Raw genomic sequence first — 21,845 nt, 5'->3', positions numbered from 1 at the left:
ACTACAGCTTTTCCTCCAGACTGTTCTGAGGTGACCATTCCACCTCCAGAGCAGTTTCAGGCTCAGCATCCAAATCTGACTGAAAGTACAGTTCAGCCTTTGGACCTGGAGCTTACCATAACACCAGGACCCAGTATACAGGTTGAACAATCTACACCCCTGCAGAAGACTACAGCTTCTTCTCCAAAGTGTCCTGAGGTGACACTTCTACATCCGGACCGGGTACGGGCTCAGAAGGCACACCTGACTGAAGTTACAGTTCAACCACTGGACCTGGAAGTTACTATAACTCCAGAGCCCAATATGGAGGTTGAACCTTCTCCAATTAAACAGGAGACACCAACTCACCCACCAGAGCCTACTAAGGAGGTTGTGGCTCAACTTCTAGTGAATCACGAGGTGACAACTCCACCGTCAGGACAGGATCAAGCTCAGCATTCCAACTTGCCCGAGGTCACAGTTAAACCTGTAGACCTGGAGCTGACCATAACTCCAGAACCCACGATGGAGGTTGAATATTCTACAACCCTGCAGAAGACCACAGTTCCTCCTACAAAGCAAGTCACCATTCAAACTTTGGACTTGGAGCTTTCCATATCACCAGAACCCAATACTCCAACCAAGCAGGGGACTCCAACTCGGCCTCCAGAGCCTCCTAAGGGGGTTGTAGCTCAACATCCAGAACATCATGAGGTGACAGTTTCACCTCCTGGTCAGGATCAAGCTCAGCATTCAAACTTGTCCAACATCACAGTTCAACCTTTGGACCTAGAGCTTACCATATCTCCAGAACCCATAGCGGAGGCTGAACCTTCTCCAACCAGGCAAGAGACCCCAACTCAGCTTCCAGCACCACCTGAAGAGGTTGTAGCTCAATTTCCAGTGCATCACGAGGTGACAGTTTCACCTCCTGGTCAGGATCAAGCTCAGCATTCAAACTTACCCAACGTCACAGTTAAACCTGTGGACCTGGAGCTTACCATAACCCCAGAACCCACTATGGAGGCTGAATATTCTACAGTCCTGCAGAATAATACAACTTCTTCTCCAGAGCGTCCCGAGGTGACATTACCACCTCCAGACCAGGTTCAGCCTCAGCATCCAAACCTGACTGAAGCTACATTTCAACCTTTGGACCTGGAACTTACAGTAACTCCTGAATTCACTTCAAAGACTGAACATTCTACAGCCCTGCAGGAGACCACACCTCCTCCAAAGCGAGTTACAGTTAAACCTTTGGATCTAGAGCTTACTGTGTCCCCAGAACCCACTGTGGAGGTCACACATTCTACAGCCCTGCAGAAGGCCACATCTCCTCCAAAGCGAGTTACAGTTAAACCTTTGGACCTAGAGCTTGCAGTAAGTCAGCAACCAGGGTCATCTGAGGCGGTTGTTTTTCCCCCAGCAACTCAGCAATTATTGGTGCCTTCTGTAAATTACACCCCTGAAAGGGTTCAGAAAGCTCTAACAGAGCAACAGGAACAGAATGCCATCACACATCACCCCCTAGAAAGGACAGAAATGGCTCTAGATGAGCTACAGGAACAGAATGCTGTTATACATTACACCCCAAAATGGACACCAGTGCCTTTCACTGTGCAGTGGGAACAGAACGCCACCAACGGAATGAGCATATGTGAGCTCTGTGTCTGCCAAGATGAAACGCTGTCCTGTACCGGCCTCCGCCCAGAGAAGAGGCTCCACAGAGTGCCTGTGCCAGAGCCCAACGAGTACAATGGCACCTTCACGGTCTTGTAAGCATTGCCTTCCTCATTTGTCCTCTGCACTCTGCTTAACATGACAGCCTTTTCCTTCAGGCCTTCCTGGGCCCCCTCATCTTCCCAAGCCATGTTGAGCGACTTTCTTTTTTACCTTTTGTTTGTCAACTTTTCCTTATCCTCATTCTTCTGCTACTATTGTGCCCGCTTCCCCAGGGTTTGCTTGTGATTGCCCTTATTATTTTTCCTTACCCATTCTTCTTTAGCCCCATCATTTCATGCCTCAACCTCTGCTCTATTCCCAGTTTTGCTCCACCCTCTTTATAGGATTGTGTTCCTTTTTCCATCCTATTGGTGAGGATACAACAAAGTGGTTAAAGAGAAAGATTCTGGAGCCAAACTGCCTGGGTTTGAACCCAGCCCTGTGACTCAGTTTACTCTTCTGTAAAGTTACTATTCCATAGGGTTATTGTGAAATTTCAACAAGTTCATACATGTTAAGCATTTATATCGGCACCTAGCATATGTGAATGTTAAAAAAAAAAAATGTTAGCTATTATTATTTTATCCCTCAGGTCCAGATTGATCTTTGACCCTGAATTTACATATATGTTGTTGTTGTTGTTAGGTACCATCGAGTCAGTTCCAACTCACAGCGACCCTATGCACAACACAACGAAACACTGCCCGGTCCTGTGCCATCCTTACAATCGTCGTTACTCTTGAGCTCATTGTTGCAGCCACTGTGTCAATCTACCTCGTTGAAGGTCTCCCTCTTTTCCGCTGACCCTGTACTCTGCCAAGCATGACATCCTTCTCCAGCAACTGATCCCTCCTGACAAATGTCCAAAGTATGTAAGATGCAGTCTCGCCATCCTTGCTTTTAAGGAGCATTCTGGTTGGAAAAAAAAAAAATTTGTTCTTCTAAGACAGATTTCTTCGTTCTTTTCGCATTCCATGGTATATTCAATTTCTTCACCAACACCACAATTCAAAGGCGTCAATTCTTCTTCGGTCTTCCTTATTCACTGTCTAGCTTTCACACATGTATGATGCAGTTGAACATACCATGGCTTGGGTCAGGCGTACCTTAGTCTTCAAGGTGACATCTTTGTTCTTCAACACTTTGAAGAGGTCCTTTGCAGCAGATTTACCCAATGCACTGTGTCTTTTGATTTCTTGGCTGCTGCTTCCATGGCTGTTGATTGTGGATCCAAGTAAAATGAAATCCTTGACAACTTCAATCTTTTCTCTGTTTGTCATGATGTTGTTCATTGGTCCAGTTGGGGAGGATTTTTGTTTTCTTTATGTTGAGGTGTAATCCATAGTGAAGGCTGTGGTCTTTGATCTTCATTAGTAAGTGCTTCAAGTCCTCCTAACTTTCAGCAAGCAAGGTTGTGTCATCTGCATAACGCAGATATAGCACCTGTTCTGTGCCCAATCCAGGGCTAGGCACTGTATGTAGGAGCCACAGAAGTATAGGACATTAGCTTTGGAAGATAACAACGATAAATGGGTGAAAAAGAGTATACATGAAAAGGGAAGTGGCACATAATTATGTCGTAAAAGAGCTGCAGACCATAGGTGGGATAATTCACCACAATCCGTAATCGTTTGCATGTGGAGGACAGAGAAAGCTGCATGGGCAAGATAAAACTTTAGCTAAAAGAGTGACAGAAACCAAAACGTGGTGCCGTTGAGTTGATTCCGACTCATAGAGACCCTATAGGCGAGAGTAGCACTGCACCATAGGGTTTCCAATGAGTGGCTGGTGGATTCGAGCTGCTGGCCTCTTGGTGAGCAGGAAGCTCTTAACCACTGCACCACCAGGGCTCCAAAGAGCGACTAGGATTTGCTAAATAGAGAAAAACAGGGAATACAGCCTAGGAAAAGGCATGGCTGCAGGAATGGTCAGGATTTAGTAGACCAGCCTGGCTACAAAAAATTGGGTTAGGAAGCAATGCAAAATGAGATTGTGAAAAACGTTGAATATCAGCTACAGAGGTTTGGAAGTTACACTGTGAGATATGGAGAGCCATTGAAAGTTCTCAAGCAAGAGGGATAAGTAATTAAAACAGGAAAATTATTTTAGAATCCAAGTGTAGGGCCTCCTGGAGAAGAAAACTTGATTCAGGGAGACCGAATAGGAAGGTCTAGCAAAACCTGTGAGCAAAGCAAAAAGGGGCTGAATCAGAGCAGTTGTGTTAGGAATGGAAAGAGAATCCTGGGAGCACTTCAAAAAAAGGACAGGATTTGATGATGGACTAGAGAGTTGGGGAAGCAGTGTACAGGAAAGAGAAAAACTCAAATACGACTCCAAAGTTTCTGCCCTGCACGATTAGCAAATTGGTAGAACACACAGATGGAGATCCATCAGTCAGGAAGGAGAGCCAGTTTGGGGAAGGTGAGTTCAGTTTCAGGCATCCTTTGCTAGTGAGAATAAAATAATCAGAAAGTTTCTGGTGGAGTGGAAATGTCCACCAGGCAGATGGGCAGGCAACTTAACTGTTTTGACTTAATTTCAAGTGCCACCTATTTGACTTTATAAACTGACTAGGTAAGTTGTTGCTGAGGGAAAAGGACAGAGTTAAAGGAAAGAGTCACAGTTATTTACAGAGTTAGTGCTTGAAACCACACCTCAGGAATTTAACAACTTATTTTAAACTTATGTCATTCGTGGATACATTTCCACAGTATAACAATTTTAAAAAGCGTCACAGAAGAATATAGCATAAAATGTGAAAGTCCCCTCCCCTTCCCCTTCCCACCCTTCTCCCTGAGTATGTGTCCTTCCTTCCAGTCTCTTCCCTTTGCATTTACATATATATACGTGTTTACATACATATTCCTGTTTTTCTAAGGAGGTAATTTTTTTTTTTAAGACAATACTTCTTGCTCAGCAGTGATTCTCAGTTTTTCGTTAAGCAGTATGCCTAAGAGATCTTTCCACTCCAGTCCATTGGTTCTTCTAGTTTCTAATGGTCTTTATCCTTCCACCACCTGGAGAGGTTTCAACAGCGGGCCTTTCACCCAATCTCTGGCATTGCCAGCAAGCATTATCTGTGTGCATATGTGCTGATAATGATAAAGGAGGAGAATTGGGCGGATAGGAAGTTCAGGTTCTGAGCAGTTGGCCTTATCATTTGTGCCACTGCCCCCCACAGTCTGTCTGTCTGAATTGAACCAATTTGGCAGCTGACAGCCATGGAAGTTAGAAAGCTGATGTTCTCTGCATCTGAATATTTCCGGTAAGGTTGTCATGATTCTTTAGTTATTCTGTTCATTCATATTCCTACATATTCAAAAATATGAACTGTGTTTCTTCGCAGAAATTTCCAAGGAAACTCTATTTCTTATATTGAGGAAAATATTTGGAAGGCATACCGTTGGACTGAGAAACTGTGAGTATATCCTCCCCAAATACGAATACAGAAAGCTAACTACATTATAAGAGCCTTCTTGGTCCACAGTTTTGATGTCAATACCTCTGAGAAAAGATGTTTTCCTCTCTCCATATTCCAAACTGACTTCTATTGATTACCTCTATGGTGATTTTTAAAATTGAATTTGGTGGATTCTCTTTAAAACAAGTAAGATGCAATTTAAATTTATCTCTCATTTGATAAATAACACATGATCCTCTTCTCTGTGTATAACACTGAAATAACAGGTATCGTGAGAACTCTCCTTGTTCCCTAACCCCCCTCCCCTGAGTGACCACTTCTCTGAGTTCTGTGTACATCTTTCTGGATCATATTCCACGCATTTGCCTACATCCACATTGACATATAGCAGAGTAGGGTTATTGTGCGTGTGTGTTTTCTTTTTGTCTTTTTCTTTCAGTAGACTTTCTTTTTTTAAGGGCAAGGATGTTTATTGGAGCACTTTTGAGGGAGGGGTTGATTTTGTTTTCTTGAAAGTACAGAGGAACTTTATCTTATATGTATAAAAATACAATCGGAGGACTTCACAGTCCTGTGGATGGAATCCCATAGATGAAGTCTGGGAAGCCCTATAGCTTTTCCGGTCACTGAGATAATAAAATTCCTCTGATCACTTTCAGTCCCAAGAACAGTGCTAGCTCCAGTCCAGTGTCTCAGTCACCTAAGTCTATACTCTCAAAGAATTGAAAACTTCTCCCTTCCCCCAGCCTGAGCCTTTCTTTAAACCTAGATGCTTACAATGTGAAGAGGGGTCCTGGCTGGCTTCTTCTCTGTTTCCTTGCCCATATCTCTCATTCTCCATCCCTCCATTCAGCTGGCTGCCTCTGGCTTCTTAGAAGTTGTTGAGGAGAGTGGTGGAGAGGAAGGGGCTGATGTCCTCTGGTAGTGGTGCCCTCTGGGTGTTGCATCTCCCATGAGGGATTCCTCACTTCCTGGGTTTCTCAAAAATAGCACCACTGGAGTTGTCCAGCTGTCACTCCCTTGCCCTGGTGGTGATTCTTCTCCAGCTGGCTTCTCATGAAGACCCCTCAGCTTCCACATACAACTGTATGATGCCAGCTTCTTTCTGCTGAGGCTGTCCTTACCTCCAGGACGAACCAATAACAATGGCGCCCTTTTTAAAGGTCCATCGGTGGAGTCCATTTCTGGCCCATAGAACACAAGGAGATTAGTTAACATTTTTATAAAATTATTTTATCATATCATATGCTCTAAGTATATGTTAACTGTATAACTCATTCAGCTTGTAGAAAATGGCATACAATCTGATCGGCAAAGCTAGTCCTCACTGTCAAACACATCAGCCAAATGAGATTTGCTTTCTTTTAGGAAAAAGTCCAATTTCATTTTTTTTAAAACAGACTTTTTTCTTTTTGGAGCAGTTTTAGGTTTACAGAGAAATGGCACAGAAAGTACAGAGTTCCCAAATAGCCGCTACCCCCTGCTCGTTGTTTCTCCTACTAACGCCTTATATGCCTGTGATACACTTGTTACAATTGAGGAATCCCTACTGATGCATCACTATTAACTAAAGTTCATATTTTACGTTAGGGTTCACTCTTCCTATTGTGCAGTCTTGTAGTTTTCACAAATGCCTAATGCCCTCTGTGCATCATTATAGTATCACACAGAATAGTTTCATTGTCCTAAAAATGCCCTGTGGTCCACCTGTTCATCCTCTCACCCTCCCCCTGAACCCCTGAACCATGGATCATTTTATTATCTCTCTAGTTTTTCTTTTCTAGAATGTCAAGTAGTTGAAATCATACAGCATGTAGCTTTTTCAGACTGGCTGCTTCCTTCACCTAGCAGTGTGCGGTTAGGGTTCCTCCATGTCTTTTCATAGCTTGAGAGCTCATTTCATCACTGAATAATACCCCATTGTATGGATGCACCACAGTTTGTTTATTAACTCCTCTAGAACATCTTGGTTGCTTTCAAGTTTTAGCAATGATTAATAAAGCTGCTATAAACATTCTTGTTCGGTTTTTTCTGTGGACATAAGCTTTTCAATTTATTTGGGTAAATACCCAGAAGTACATTAGCTGGGTTGTATGATAAGCCCGTATTTAGCTTTGTCAGAACCTGCAGGCTGTCTTCCAAAGGGGACATATCATTTTGCACTCCCACCAGCAATGACTGAGAGTTCCTGTTGCTCCATATCCTCTCCAGCATTTGGTGTTATCAGTGTTTTGGGTTTTAGCTATTCTAATATGTGTGTAGTGGCATCTGATTGTTTTAATTTGCAATTCCTTGATGATATATGATGATAAGCTTTGGCCAGCTGTATATCTTCTTTGGTGAGGTATCTGTTCCGATCTTCTGCTGGATTGTTTGTTTACTTATTGTTGAGTTTTAAGAGTTCTTTGTATGTTTTGGATACAAGTCCTTTATCAGATATGTGTTTTGCAAATACTTTCTCCCAGTCTGTGGCTTGACTTTTCACTCTCCTAGAGTGTCTTTACAGAAGCAAAGCTAGATAACTGGGAGCTCCTAAAAATCAAACAGCTATGCTCATCCAAAGACTTTACCAAAAGAGTAAAAAGATTACCTACAGACCGGGAAAAAGTTTTAGCTATGACGTTTCTGATCATCGTCTAATCTCTAAAATCTACATGATATTACAAAAACTCAACTACAAAAAGACAAATAACCCAATTAAAAAAATGGGCAAAGGATATAAACAGGCACTTCACTAAAGAAGACATTCAGGTAGCTAACAGATACATGAGGAAATGCTCATGATCTTTAGGCATTAGAGAAATGCAAATTAAAAGTACGATGAGATTCCATGTCACTCCAACAAGGCTGGCATTAATCCAAAAAAAAAAAAAAAATGATAAATGTTGGAAAGGTTGTGGAGAGAGTGGAACACTCATATACTGCTGGCAGGAGTGTAAAATAGGACAACCAGTTCAGAAATCGATTTGGTGCTTCCTTAAAAAGCTAGAAATAGAACTACCATACGTTCCAGCAATCCCACTCCCTGGAATATATTCTAGAGAAATAAGAGCCTTTACACAACCAGGTATATGCACAGCCATGTTCATTGCAGCACTGTTTCCAATAGCAAAAAGATGGAAGCAACCAAGGTGCCCATCAACGGATGAATGGATAAATAAGTTATGGTATATTCACACAATGGAATACAACAAATTGATAAAGAACAATGATGAATCCGTGAAACATTTCATAACATGGAGGAATCTGGAAGGCATTATGCTGAGTGAAATTACTCAGTTGCAAAAGGACAAATATTGAGGAGACCACTATTATAAGAACTCGAAAAATAGTTTAAACAGAAAAGAAAATATTCTTTGATGGTTACGAGAGTAGAGAGGGAGAGAGGAAGAGGGGTTTTCATGAATTAGATAGTAGATAAGAACTATTTTAGGTGTAGGGAAAGACAACACACAATACTGGAGAGGTCAGCACAACCGGACTAAACCAAAAGCAAAGAAGTTTCCTGAATAAACTGAATGCTTCAAAGGCCAGCGTAGTAGAGGCAGGTGTTTGGGGACCATGGTTTCAGGGGACATCTAAGTCAATTGGTATAATAAAATCTATTAAGAAAACATTCTGCATCCCACTTTGGAAAGTGGTGTCTGGAGTCTGAAATGCTAGTAAGCAGCCGTCTAAGATTCATCATTTGGTCTCAGCCATCCTGGAGCAGAGGAGAATGAAGAACACCAAAGACACAAGGTAATTATGAGCCCAAGAGACAGAGAGGGCCAATAAACCAGAAACTACATCAGCCTGAGACCAGAAGAACTAGATGGTGCCCGGCTACAACCAATGACTGCCCGGACAACCCCTGAGGGAGCAGGAGAGCAGTGGGATGAAGACCTCAAATTCTCCTAAAAAGACCAGATTTAATGGTGTGACTGACTAGAAGGACCCCCAAGGTCATGGTCCCCAGGCCTTCTGTTAGCCCAAGACAAGAACCATTCCCAAATTCAACTTTTCAGACAGGGATTGGACGGGACTATGGGGTAGAAAATGATATTGGTGAGAAGTGAGCTTCTTGGATCAAGTAGACATGTGAGACTATGTGGGCGGCTCCTGTCTGGAGGGGAGATGAGAAGGCAGAGGGGGTCAGAAGCTGGCCAAATGGACATGATAACAGTAAATAGAGGGAAGGAATGTGCTGCCTCATTAGGGGAACAGCAACTAGAAGTAAATATCAAGGTGTATAGAAATTTTTGGTATGAGAGACTGACTCGATTTGTAAACTTTCACTCAAAGCACAATAAAAATTTTTGAAATGTATCTTTTGTAGAGCAGAAGTTTTTTATTTTAATGAAGTCCAACTTGTGAATTTTTTCTTTTATCAATCTTACTGTTGATGCTGTATCTAAAAAGCTATGTCCAAACCCAAGTCACCTAGATTTTTTTCCTGTGTTATCTTTTAGAAGTTGTAACGTTTTGCATCTTATATTTAGGCCTGTGATTCATTTTGAGTTAATTTTTGGGAAAGTTTCAGGCTGTGTCATATTCATGCTTTTGCTTGTGCATGCTCAGCTGTCCCAGTACCATTTGTTAAAAAGACTATCCTTTCACTGTTGAGTTGCCTTTGCTCCTTTTGTCAAAGGTCAATTGACTATATTTGCGTGGGTCAATTTATGGTCTCTATTCTGTTTCACTGATCTATTTTCCTATTCCTTCATCAATACCACACTGTCTTAATCACTGTAACTTTAGAGTAACTCTTGAAGTAGGGTAATGCCAGTCCTCTAACTCTATTTTTCATTATTTGTTGGCCATTTCTTGGTCTCCTGCCTTGGTAAATCAGTTTGTCAATATCCACAAAATAGCTTGCTGAGATTTTGATTGGTAGTGCATTGAATCTGTAGATGAAGTTGAGAAGAATTGCAATCTTAATAATACTAAGTCTTCCCATCCATAAATGCCCTAGTGGCACAAAGGTTAAGAGCTCAGCTGCTAACCAAAAGGTCAGCAGTTCAAATCCATTAGCTGCTCCTTGCAAACCCTATGGGGCAGTTCTACCCTGTCCTATAGAGTTGCTGTGAGTAGGAATCAACTCGACAGCAATGGGTTGGGTTTGGTTTTCTTATCCATGAATGTGAAATATCCCTCCATTTATTTGGAAATTGAATTTCTTTCATCAGAGTCTAGTAGTTGTCCTCGTATAGAACTTGTATAAATTTTGTTAGATTTGTACCCAAGCATGTCATTTCTTTTAGTGCTAATGTAAATGGTATGATTTTACTTTAAAATTCCAGTTCTTTATTCCTGGTATATAGGGAAGTAATTGACTTTTGTATATTAACTTTGTACCCTGCAACCCTGCTGTAATCACTTATTAGTTCCAAGTATTTTTCTGTCAATTCTTTGGGATTTCCTAGACAGACAGTCATATCATCTGTGGATGAAGACAGTTTTATTTCTTCCTTCTGAAGACAGTTTTATTTCTTCCTTCTGAATCTGTATACCTTTTATTTCCTTTTCTTTACATTAGCTAGAACTTACAATACAGTGTTGATAAGAGCGGTGAGAGGGGACATCCCTGTCTTGTTCCTGATCTTAGGGGGAAAGCATCTAGTTTCTCCCCACTAAGTATTATGTTAGCTGTAGGGTTTTTGTAGATGTTCTTTATTCAGTTTAAAAAGTTCTCTGCTATTGCTAGTTTGCTGAGAGTCTTTATCATGGATGGGTGTTGGATCTTGTCAAATGATTTTTTTGCCTCTATTAATATGATCATATGATTTTTCTTTAGCTTGTTGATATGATGAACTATATTAATTGATTTGCAAATGTTAAACTGGCCTTGCACAGCTAGGATAAACCCCACTAGGTCATGGTGTATAATTCTTTTTCTACATTGTTGGATTCAATTTGCTAATATTTTGCTGAGGATCTTTGCATCTATGTATATGAGAGACATTGGTGTGTAATTTTCCTTCCTAGTAATGTCTTTGGTTTTGGTATTAGGGCAATACTGGCCTCATAGAATGAGTTAAGAAGTGTTCCTTCCTCTTCTATTTTTTGGAAGAGTTTTAGAAGGATTGGTATTAATTATTCTTTAAATATTTATAGAATTCAACAATAAAACCATCTGGGCCTGGTGCTTTCTATTTTGGAAGGTTATTAGTTGTTGATTAATTTTCTTTCATGGATATAGGACTGCTCAGACTGTCTATTTCTCCTTGTATGAGTTTTGGTAGCTTGTGTCTTTCTAGAGATTGCTCCATTTCATCTAAGTTATCACATTTTCACAGTATTCCTTTATGATCCTTTTAATGTCCATAGGGAGTTCTGATGGCACAGTAGTTAAGAGCTCAGCTGCTTACTAAAAGGTCGGCAGTTCAAATCCACCAGCCACTCCTCAAAAACACTATGGGGCAGTTCTGCTCTGTCCTGTAGAGTTACTGTGAGTTGGAATCAACTCAACAGCAATGGGTGTGGTTTTGTTTTTGGTTTAATGTTCATGGGATCAGTCGTGATGGCCCCTCTTTCATTTCTAATATTAATAATTTGTCTTCTTTCTTTTTTTCTTGGTTAGTCTGCCTAGAGGCTTATCAATTTTAGTGATCTTTTCAAAGAACCAGCTTACAGTTTCATTGATTTTCCTTATTCTTATTTCCACTTCATTGGTTTCTGCTCTGATTTTTATTATTTCTTTTCTTCTGCTTACTTCAGATTTTTTTTTCTTTTCTAATGTATGCATTCAATGCTATACATTTTCCTCTAAGCACTGTTGTCTCAGTAATCTAGGGCTCCTATAACAGAAGTAGCATACCTGAATGGAAATTCATTCCATCCCAACCTAGGAGGCTAGAAGTCTGAATTCAGAGTGCCAGTTCCCGGGGAATGCTTTCTCTGTCTGTTGGTCCTGTGGGAAGGTCCTGGTCATCAATCTTCCCCTGGTTGAGGAGTTTCTCAGGACAGGGACCATGGGGCCAGAGGATGTGCTCTGCTCCTGGTGTTTCTTTCTTGGTGGCTTTCTTGGAGGCATGAGGTCTCCCGTCTCTCTGTTCACTTCTCTCTTTTATATCTCAAGAGATATTGACTCCACATACAACCTAATCCTGTAAATTGTGTCCTGCCTCATTAACATAACTGCCTCTAACCCTGCCTCATTTACTTTGTAGAGGTTAGGATTTACAACACTTAGGTAATCACATCAGATTACAAAATGGAGGACAACCACACAATACTGGGAATCATGGCCTAGCCAAGTTGACACACATTTTGCAGAGACACAATTCAATCTAAAACAACTAGAAAATTTTATTTATTTTTGTTGTTGTTGTTGAGAATACACACAGCAAAAGATACACCAATTCAACAGTTTATAGATGCTCCATTTAGTGACATTGATTACATTTTTCAGTTGTACAACCATTTTCACCCTCCTTTTCTGAGTTTTTGCTCCCTCATTAACATAAGTTCAGTGCCCCCTAAGGTTCCTATCTAATTTTTCAAGTTGCTGTTCTCAAATTGATCCCATATAGATAGTTCTTAAAAGAGCAGAATGCTCAAAGCATACATTTTTTACTAGTTAAGCTAAACTACTGTTTCATTTTAAGGAGATTTCAGGGACATTTCTGACTTAAGGTTTAAAGATTATCTCAGAGCAATATTTTCAGGGGTTCCTCCAAACTTCATGGCTCCAAGAAGTCTGGAATCCATGACAATTTGAAATTCTGTTCTGCATTTTCTCCCTTTTGATCAGGATTCTTCTATGGAATCTTTGATCGAAATCTTCAGTAATGTCAGGAAGACACCATTTAATTCTTGTCTCATGGCAATGGAAGCAGTTGTTAATGGAGGCAACTAGCCACACATTCCATTTCCTCCTTCTATTCCTGACTCTCCTTCTTCTTCTGTTGCTCCAGACAAATAGGGTCCAATTGCTGTACCTTGGAAGGCTGCTTGCAAGCTTTTAAGACACCAGGCTCTACGCAGTGAACTAGGAGGTAGAACAGAGCGCTATACATGTTATTAGGCCAATTAGCTGGAATGTCCTATGAAACCCAGACCCTAGGCCACCAAATCCCATGAGGTTTTTGGCTGTACATAAGCAGCCTCAGTAACTACTTTTTTTTTTTTTTGTCATTGTAAATAGATCTATTACAGAACTTTTGTCACTTCAACTTTTTCCAGGTGCTGAACTTCTTGACAGAAATTACAATAATTGACTGTGCAACCCTATCCTTAATCAATGGAGTATTTCCATCACAATTAACTTCCCTTTTCCCCGTCCCTCCCACTCTTGTTGCTGTTGTTAGGTGTCCTCAAGTCAGTTCGGACTCCTAGTGACCCTCTGTACAACAGACAAAACACTGCCCAGTCCTGCACCATCCTCACAATCATTGTTAAGCTTGAGCCTATTGTTGCAGGCACTGTGTCAATCCATCTCATTGAGGATCTTCCCCTTTTTCACTGACCCTGTACTTTACCAAGCATGATGTCCTTCTCCAGGGACTGATCCCTCCTGATAACATGTCCAAAGTATGTGAGATGCAGTCTCACCATCCATGCTTCTAAGGAGCATTCTGGTTGTACTTCCTCCAAGATAGATTTGTTCCTTCTTCTGGCACTCCATAGTATACTCCGTATTCTTTGACAGCACCACAATTCAAAGGCATCAATTCTTCTTTAGTCTTCCTTATTCATCGTCCAGCTTTCACATACATATGAGGCGATTGAGAATACCATGGCTTGGGTCAGGTTCACCTTAGTCTTCAAGGGGACATCTTTGCTTCTTAACACTTTAAAGAGGTTTTTTGCAGCAGATTTGCCTAATGCAATGCGTCTTTCGATTTTTTGACTTCTGCTTCCATGGATGTTGATTGTGGATCCAAGTAAAATGAAATCCTTGACAACTTCAATCTTTTTCCATTGATCATGATGTTGCTTATTGGTCCAGTTGTGAACATTTTTGTTTTCTATATGTTGAGGTGTAATCCATACTGAAGGCTGTGGTCTTTGATTTTCATCAGTAAGTGCTTCAAGTCCTCTTCACTTTCATCAAGCAAGGTTTTGTCAGCTGTATAACACAGGTTGTTAATGGGTCTTCCTCCAATCCTGATGCCACATTCTTCTGCATATACTGCAGCTCCTGGGATTATTTTGCACAGTGTATAGACTGAATAGTTATGGTGAAGGATTACAACCCTGATGCACACCTCTCCTGACTTTAAATCACTCATTTTTTTAAATGTCTAGTGTTTTTTTATCCTGTCTTCTTACATTACTCACCTCGCATGTCATCCGCTTTTTCCACTAGAACCATTAGCATATTAATCATAGTTTTTTTTAAATCTCTAGGTTGATAAGCCCAAATATCAGCTATATCTGAATGTGGCTCTGATGCTTGTCCTACATCTTCTGACTCTGTTTTTTGCCTTTTTAGCATGCCTTGTAATTTTTGCTGAAACTGAATATGATATATCAGGTAAAAGGAATGGAGATTCTTTTAGCTGCAATTTCCTGTAAAACCCTGTTGATGTTCATGTGGTGGTAAGGTGTGAGGGAAGAGGAAGTGTTCTCTAATTCTATGATTAGGTCTCAGTTTCTTAGTGAGCCAGTGTCCCTGGGTTGTGACCTTCACAAGTGCTTCTCAGCTTTTTTCCTTCAGCCTTTAGATGAACCAAGAGGGCTAGAGGGGGCTACAGTTGGGTATTTTCCTTCCCCCACTTCAAAGGCTAGAAGGCAACTGGAGTTGCTAATCCCTTTTGTTCACATGGAAAAGGGTAGAGGGAGTTGGAGTTGAGTATTTCCCTTTGTCTATTTTGATTAACCAGTACCAGTTGTCATGAAGTCACTTCTGACTCATGGTGATCCCATGTGTGTTGAAGTAGAGCTGTGCTCCTCAAGTTGTTTTTCAATGGCCAATTCTACATTATGAAGATCATCATGCCTTTCTTTTATGATTCCTCTGGGTGGACTAGAACCTCCAACATTTTAGTTAGTTTTAAGCTTTTATACCACCCAGGGACTCCCCACTTTGGTTAGGCTCAGATGGAACCCACATTGACTAGTCTGTGGTAAAGTAATAGCCCTTGAGGGCAGGTTGTTGTTAAGGAGACCAGAGCCCTATTTCGTCATGGCAGCTTCTCCCCTCTTCTTTCGGGAATCATGAGGGGATTTTCCTGAGATTCACAGTGAGAACCTGGTAGTGCTCCTGGAATTAAAACTCCCAGAAACGTGCCCCCCTCTCTCCCCAAGGCTGGGCCTCCAGGAGGTGTCTTTCAAACTAGTCTACACTAGTCTCCAGAAATTAGTCAATTACTCTTGAAGTATTTCCACCTGATGCGGGGTCCAGCAGAAACTAGGACCCAGCATCGGGTAGAAAGTGATTCTCTGTATCAGCCTGTCTTTCTCTCCAGTTCTCTCTGCTGATCTTAGAAACTTATAAGAGCTCAGCAGTCACATGAGGCTAGTGGCTCCCTTATTGGACTTCCAGCAGTAAGGCATTAAAATGAACCAACCTCAGCTACATGCAACAACATAATGAATTTTACAAACATAGCACTGAGTGAAAGAAACGAAATAGAAATATGTGTCTATGATTCCATTTTAAGTTCAAGAAGAAGTAAAATTAAACCATGTTGTTTGTGGTTGACATATATCAGGTAAAACTGTATTTAAAAAGCAAGGAAATTATTATCATCAAAGTCAGGATAGTGGTTACCTATAGGAGTCAGAGACAGGGTTGTGATTGGAAAAGGGCACACTGGGGGCTTCTGGGATGCTGACAGTATTCTTTCCTGACATGAATGATGTTATATGGTGTTTGCTTTATAATCATTAAACTAAACATGTTTTATGTACTTTATGCACATTTCAGTTCTCAAAAAAATGAATGGGGAAAGAGTCAAATGGCTTCACTTGCAGCCCTCACATAGCTCCATGTTGGGCTTTCATAATGAGGTTTGGGAAGAGAGCCAGGGAAATGGCAGTTCTGCCAACCTTGGTGCCACCCAGAGTTGAATTCTAACAGAGACTTTGTGATCTAGAGAGGAAGCATTAAATATATGACTTCGTGGGAAGAGTGGATAGGGTTGTGTGGGGTGGGGGTAGAGGAGACAGAAGCAGGGAGATGGATACAAAGGAGGACAGGAGAAGAAAGTTTTCAATAAAAACAAAAGAGGTCACCATCCCTAAATTAAATAGAAATTAGAGTATTTAGGTGGACCATTACCTGGTTTCTCCCACATAGAATAGTCCTAGGTAGCAAACAGTTGTAGCTAATTTGCATTAGATCCACGAATAACCTTTTCATTTTCCAGAATTCTCAGTGAAAATTCTTTGACCGAATTACGTAAGGATTCATTTGAAGGCCTGCTATCCCTCCAGCATTTGTAAGTTAGTCAGTTAATCATATTTATTTCTGAGTTTTTAGTTATATGTAAAATGAATAAGGAGCTTGGATAAGGTAATCTCTACATTTTTCTTTCAGCAATATAATTCTGCAATTTTGTAAGTCTGTAGGGTCCCAGCCCATTTCTGGCATTAAATATCTCCTGTCCATTTCCAGTTTTAATTATAGAGACAAATGACAGATAAAAAAAGTCTTTAGTTACAGAGGAAAAGTGGCAATAAGGTCTGAGTAATTAGGACACCCATATGAACTTTGTTTTGTAAATGTCCATATATACTATCTGTTTATATTTAGTCTGTAGCTTATGGTCTGTTTTTAGAGATCCCATAAGCTAAGAATGATTTTTTGCATTTTTAAAGGATTTTGAAGAAAAAAAACTATGAGAGAGAGGTTGTCTGTGGTCAGCAAAGCCTAAAATATTTACTATCTGGCCTTGTAGAAAACATTCAAAAAAGTTGGTTTAACAGAACAAGAGGAATTAAGATTAACCTTTGTTTGTTGCCTAAAGGACAAGAAAATATAGAATACCTACATTAATTTGAAGGCCATTAACCCAAAATATTTTGATAATTGAATTAAGTCAGCATTTAAATATTAAATATGTAACTAAACAGTTGAATTATGTAAACAACACTATAAATAACATAGTTAGCTACCAAGGACTGCTGTTAAGGATTTCAAGGTAGGAATTATTTTACCATATTACAAATAAATGTTTCAAATGATGGTTAATTAGTATAGCTAGAAATGTTTACCCTAAGTAAACATATCAGAAATGCCCCTAACCCTTTACTAAATACAAAATAAAAATCTCTCCAGCCCTTTTGCCAAGGAGGGAATACTTGCGTGGTATTTATATCTGTTTAGAGATAACGAGATACTATGTCCTTTGCTATAAAAGCTTGATTTTTACCCTTTGTCCATGAAGCCTAGAGTTGTTTGTGTCATGAATCCTTATTAAGCTATTTTGATGATGCTCTTTAGCAAATGGATTCTTCTTACAAGTTTAGAAGGCTTAAGAGAATTGGGGATAAAAAGCCTGACATGATACTAAAAGTAGTCATTTAAATTATCAAACCTTTTAGGCCTTAGTGGGACAACCAGTTTTGCATCGATCTTCTTGGGCACCTATGGCACCTGGGCTCCCAAATCTTATAAACACAATTTGGAGAAAAACAAATGAGATAACTGCTCAATGGAGCAGGCCCTTCCTTACTTCTACTTTGAAACGCTTTGTAAGCTAATTACTTCCTGTTAGTGTATCTATTCTCATCCATTAAAAAAATGTGAATCAGTATAAAAGTTAAAAACATTATGTCAAGCACTGTGCCTAGGGTTGGTGGTACAAAGATGTGTAAGACAGCATTCCTAACCTTCTAGAAACTCTTGATGTGGCAGGGGAAGCAAAGGCATAAACTCAAACCATACCACAATAGGCTCTAAGTGGAGGGCTAAGTGCTGCAGAGGCACAGAAGAGCAATGAAGTAGTAAAAGTTAACTTCTTTCTAAATAGTCATTTTCCTTTCTCACTCCTTTGCTATTCATTCCTTTGGTAAATAATTGAGTTTGCCTTATGTCTATCTATCAGTTTTAAACATTGCAGGCAATACAGATAAGCAAGATCTAGTCCATGCTTTCAATGAGAAAATGGATTACAAAGATAACTATGTTAAAAAAAAAAAGAAATAGATGTGGGCACTGAGAGGCATAAATTATTTCTGGAGCGCAGAGGAGGGAGCGAAGGCTTCCATTTGGATCAGGGAAGATGTTTCTAGAGAAATGCCATTTGAACAGGACCTTGAAGGGCCACATCAGACAGACATGTTGGGCAGATTATTCTAAGATTGCAAAAGGAGGGTGGGAAAAAGGCAAAGATAGGAAGTGGAATGTGGCTTTCAAGAATGTCAGGAGTACCTTTGGGTGAAAGTAGGGAGAGTAGGAGATTGGAGCCAGATCATCTAGGCTTTGCATGCCAAAGTGAGGAGTCACCATGGAGAACCATCTTATCACAGCAATGCTGTAGGACAAATGGTTCTCAAACTTTAGTGTGCATAACAATTAGGACCTGTTAAAGCACAGATTCTGGGCTTTACCCCCATAATTACTGACTCAGTGGTCTAGAGTAGGGCCAAGAATTTGCTTCTTCAATAAGTTCCCAGGCAATGCTGGTCTTTCAGAACCACTGCTGCAGAGTTAATCTGTGTGCAGGATGGATTAGAAATGGAGAGACTAGAGCTGAAACACCAGTCAGAAGATACTTATACCCATTTAGTAAAAAGTGAGGGACTAATGTGGGCTAAATGGAAATAAGAAGGTTAACCACAGTCAGGAATGGGAGTTTTCACATGAAAATCCACTTCTATGTTGTTTTTTTCCTGAGTCACCACTTTACAACTGCAGCAATTGCATTCATGGAACATTAAAAAAAAAAAAAAAAAAAATCCTTTGCCATCGAGCTGATCCTGACTCATAGCAACCCTACACGACAGAGTAGAACTGCCCCTTAGGGTTTCCAAGGAGCGGCTGTTGGATTCAAACTGCTGATCTTTTGCATAGCAACCATACCTTGCTGTAGCTCTTAACCACTGTGCCACCAGGGCTCCCATGGAACATGAAGGCAATAGAAAACCAAACATAGATTTCTATTAATATGATAAAAGTATTATTCTAAATTATTTCAAAGTTCTGTATTTATTAGAGGAGTAACTCCCTTTCAAATCATGTCAAATTATGTTATTTCTTCTGGTATTGAGCTGCCTAGAAAAAGAGAACTGAGCCAGGAAAGTGTAAATGCGAGAATATTCTTTTAATATTATAAATTACAATAATAACAAGGAATAAAACTTTAAGCTCACTGAATCCAGATCTTAATGTGATGACAATAGGTCATCTAATCAATTGCCCTACTCTCAGGAAAGAGTACCTCCAAAATCTATCGAGATTCGTGGTTGTATGTTTTATTTATGAAGGTGAGACTCTTTCTTAGGAGAGATGAGGGCAGGGTTAGGGCCTTGGAAGGTTTAGAGAACAATTACTAAGGTTTACAGTTTAGATAAAAGCTTATTCAATATTATGCTGAACTCTGCCATTTATTCCTACTAATTTAATATCGAATAGCTAATTGAGGCAATATTTTTCTTTTACTTTCCCTAGAGATTTATCCTGCAATAAAATACAGTCTATTGAAAGACGTACATTTGAACCACTACCTTTTTTACTGTCTGTGTAAGTTACAAATAAGACTTAATTCTATTTAGAATCTTTATAAAACCTAATTGTAAATCTTTTTGCGATTCATTTTGAAATCTTAAACTTGTGTTAGTGGAAAGCTACTAAAGTTATGTAGCAAATCCTTTTCCACTGAGGCAAAGATTAGTGTGAGAATTATTATACAGATAAGAGTGAATCATTCTAGAGCAGTGGTTCGCAACTGGGGCAGTTTTGCATCAAGGGGACATTTGGTAATGTCTAGAGGCATTTTTGGTTATGACAACTGTGAGTGTGCTACTGGCATCCTAGTGGGAAGATGCCAGGAATGCTGCTAAACATCCTACAATGCACAGAACAGCCCACACAACAAAAAGTTTATTGTTGATATTTGTGAATTCCCGTTGAGATGGCTGTGATTCATGGCGACCCCATGTACAACACAACAAAGTGTTGCCTGGCCCCATGCTATCTTCATAATCATCGCAGGAAAAGTTTACCTAGCCCAAAATGTCAATAGTGCTGCGGTTGAGAAACCCTGTTCTAGAGAAGTAAAGATCACTTAATCTAGGTATTTGTACCTAAGATGTGTAAATAGGAAAGAATAAATCATAAGCAAAGATCTTCCATAATGAGATTCCCTTAGTGTCTGGAGGGAGTGTTGCGGTTAGTGTTCATCATATATAAATTAGAATCATTGCCAAAGGAGGAGGGGTGTTCTGAAAGAATACCTTTATTTATTTATTTATTTATTTATTTATTTATTTTCCCTTGTTTGTGTCTGTTTGTAGAAACCTTGGCTGCAATTTAATCACAGAACTTGGCTTTGGAACGTTTCAGGCCTGGCATGGAATGCAGTTTTTACACACGTTGTAAGTGGGATAGAAGATGGACACATGGGAAGAGATTATGTGTGAAAACATCGAACTGTATCAGTTAGCTGGGTGTACGAGCAAGTAGAAATTCTGAAACATGAATGTCTTAAGATCGATTTTTTCAAATGAGGAAACTAAGGCACAAAGAGGCCAAGAGACTTGTCTAACTCATATGTGGCACGTTCTGCTTGCCCTAGTACTGACCTTTGGCGCGGGCACTAAATGCACCGAGCAAGTAACACGCAAACTAGCCCTGTCGTGGGCATCCCAGTGCTGCTGCTCAGGTGTGTGGATGGTCCTAGGAATTCCGCTTTGGAATTTAACTTGGATTCCAGCTCACGTGTAAGGTTCCTCCCTGCTTAAATGTGTGCAATGTGTAGCCACACAGCACAAGGCAGAGCACAGGGTCCTCCAGAGAGCGAAGGGTCGGGGTGCTTTCTCATCCGTCAGCTTCTGTTAGACTGCACAGTAAAAGGAATTCCGGAAACACACCAGAGTGCACTTCTCTCCCTAGCCACCCAGAACATTATTTTTCAAACAGCATATATCCTTTTCAAAAAGTTAGGAATTATCTATGTGTAGGGGGAACCTTTGAGGCATGAAGAAAAATGGTGTTTATTAAGGAATAGTGTTAAAAGTGTTAATAAGGAAAACACATTGCTCTAGCCTGATTCCAAATGCCTTCTTTCCTGACTACTCTTCAAACAAGAAGTGTGGGTTTTATTCTCTTTCAGCTAGAAAATTTGGTGATTTCTCTTTGACACCAGGCAGTGGTAGTGGGTATGTTCACCGGCCTCAAGGGAATTTTGGATGAAAGATGGAGCTTGTCCTCTAAACCTGACTTTGGAAAAGACTGCCTGGTGGTTCAGCAATCCATGTCACACAGTTCATGTCAGGTGTGCCTGGAGCCTGATTAACATCCCGCAGATGCCAACCTGTAGCCACCTGCCCCACTGTTAACTTGCTGATGCTGAACTTTGGGAAAGAAAACTTGAGGGTCCCTTTTTCTTTTGTCAGTACCGGAGACTCTTATGAAGAGTCTGTGATAAGAGACCAGAGAGCTGGGTGGTTAGCTCACACACCAAGAAACTTTGGTAGCTTCAATAACAAGGTCGTAATGTCCCTGGTAAGAATTCAGTTTTCGTGATTATGTAGGCAACATAGGGGGAAAGTGGGTATCACATTTTAATTAATGAGATCAATGAAAAACGTTCACTGACCACTGTGTGTCAGGCACTGTACTAAGTGCTGG

General features: G+C 40.3%; 1 protein-coding gene across 1 annotated transcript in view; it reads left to right on the top strand.

Moving 5' to 3' along the window:
* Positions 1 to 21,845, top strand: part of LOC126063114 (leucine-rich repeat-containing protein 37A2-like) — a 309,607-nt gene that overhangs the window by 24,165 nt on the left and 263,597 nt on the right. The gene's annotated exons all lie outside the window — the stretch shown is intronic.

Source organism: Elephas maximus, chromosome 19, assembly GCF_024166365.1.
Source record: "Elephas maximus indicus isolate mEleMax1 chromosome 19, mEleMax1 primary haplotype, whole genome shotgun sequence".
NCBI lineage: Eukaryota > Metazoa > Chordata > Mammalia > Proboscidea > Elephantidae > Elephas > Elephas maximus.
Note: the sequence above shows the minus strand (reverse complement) of the source record. Positions and strands in the feature narration are given on the sequence as shown.